Source organism: Nicotiana tabacum, chromosome 24 (genome assembly GCF_000715075.1).
Source record: "Nicotiana tabacum cultivar K326 chromosome 24, ASM71507v2, whole genome shotgun sequence".
Taxonomy (NCBI): Eukaryota; Viridiplantae; Streptophyta; class Magnoliopsida; order Solanales; family Solanaceae; genus Nicotiana; species Nicotiana tabacum.
Genome location: NC_134103.1, coordinates 63,254,235 through 63,256,305, shown reverse-complemented (window position 1 = coordinate 63,256,305; position 2,071 = coordinate 63,254,235). Strand labels below are relative to the sequence as shown.

General features: G+C 39.8%; 1 non-coding gene across 1 annotated transcript; it reads right to left on the bottom strand.

Annotated features, from left to right (window-relative positions):
- Positions 1–966: 966 nt before the first annotated feature.
- LOC142178628 (small nucleolar RNA R71) lies at positions 967–1,073 on the bottom strand. Its single transcript, XR_012706899.1, has one exon. It is a non-coding gene; the product is annotated as a small nucleolar RNA R71 (small nucleolar RNA).
- Positions 1,074–2,071: the final 998 nt, after the last annotated feature.

The window sequence follows — 2,071 nt, the reverse complement described above, 5'->3', positions numbered from 1 at the left end:
TCTATAACAATTACTTTGTTAGTTATAAATTACTGCATTTTTAATTAATTTGATCTTAGTCAGTAAACTCTCAAATCGTTATATAATATTTCTGAAGGTTGATTACTTAAATTCGTGCAAAACTATTGGTTGTAACTAGTACGTTATTTCCCTGTGGGATTTGACTCCGGACTTATAAATCGAATTATATTTGCAACGACCACTAGAACTTTTAGGAGGCATAGTTGGGCGTGATCAAATTTTGGCGTCGTTGCTGGGGAAGCAACATTGTTATTAATTACAGCTAGAAGAATTGCTAGGATTCTTAGTTTAGTCAATTTTCTCCATTTTACTTCATTACATTGAAATTATAACGTTTGTAGTCTTGTTTGTTATAGGTGTGTGCCTAGAAACTCCTCAAGAATTGGTGAATTGTTTGAAGCATTACCGGATCTTGAGAAAGCTTTCAAGGCATTAAATCGTGCAAATAGGAAAGACAAACGACAACAACACCCAAGCGAACAAATTGAATTAGACATGGGTGATGTTTTGGATAATCAAGACAATCGAAACAATATGAATGACCCGAACAATCAGGGTGTGGCATCTCTTGTGCATGAAGCAGCTTTATATGATTGGGCACAACCCACCGCTGAAAATTTGGCAACTGCAATTTCAGCCCCTCAGATACAAACGGAGTCATTTCAAATCACAAACAACATGCTACATCTGCTGCAAAACAAGGGACTGTTCTCCGGGTCTTACATTGAAGATCCACAGCAGCATCTAAAAAACTTTCTGTCAATTTGTGTCACGCAAAGGCAACCGAATGTGACACCGGAAGCAATAAGACTGTTATTGTTTCCATTCTCAGTGACAGGAGAAGCCCAGACTTGGCTTAATTGGCTTCCCATAAATTCCATCACCACTTGGGAGGAATTAGTCAAGCAATTTTTGAATAAGTTCTACCCACCCAATAAGACCACCAAGCAAGTTGATGAAATATTGAGCTTCAGGCAGAAACCAGCTGAAACATTACAAGAAACATGGGAGAGGTTCAAATGTATGCTGATTAAGTGTCCACATCATGGCATTCCAGATCAGATGTTGGGACAACGGTTTTACATGGGATTAGCGGATATCTTGAAGGCCAATGTTGATGCTTCAGCAGGTGGAGCATTTTTGAGCAAGTCATTTAGAGAATATAAGGTCATGCTAGACAAAATGGCTCAAAACTCAAGCTGGATAACAAGAGACACTACAATCACCCCTATAACTCACTCAGTAGCATTGGACCCGAACAACTCCATAGCCAAGAATATGACTACTTTGATGACGCAAATAAGTATCCTTACCAAGAAGATTGATGAATCAGGACAGAAGCAGGTACACATAGTTGACACGACTAATGGGGAATTATGTACACCATGCATTAACCAACCATACATATGCTCGTGGAGTGGTGAAAGTGACAACCAAAACTATCAGGAGAATATAAACTATGCGGGCAACTATGGAGGCTAGAGACAAGGTGGTCAGAATTGGGGGCAGCAGAATCAGCAGTATAGACCAGCACAACAACAATACAATAACACCAATAATTCTGGAGCTATGCGACCACAGGGTCAAGTAGTACCTTACCAAAGGCAACATGGATATAGTCAGCAAAATCAGCAGCTAGCTTATCAATTGCCTCAACAACAACAGCTAGTGAGACAAGATGATGGGTTGTCTGCAATTAAAGGAATGTTGCAACAACTGATTGGGTCTAATGAAAAAATGCGAGAGAAGGTGGAAGCATGAGTCAATGATAAAAGGCATTGAGATTCAATTAGGGCAGATATCTATGGCTCTGAATAATCACCCCCAAGGGACTTTACCTGCAAACACACATGTCAATCCGAAGGAGTAGGGCCTGAATCAACTTATGGCAGTGAGTTTGAGAAATGGTAGAGATCTTGATTTAGAGCAAGAAATCTCGCGTGAGAACCGATCAACTGAAACACTTGTGTTAGTGCCAATTGAGGTAGATGAGTCAATTAAGCTAACAAAAGTAAGAGTGCAACCAGCCCAGGAGGAAATAAACAAGGAA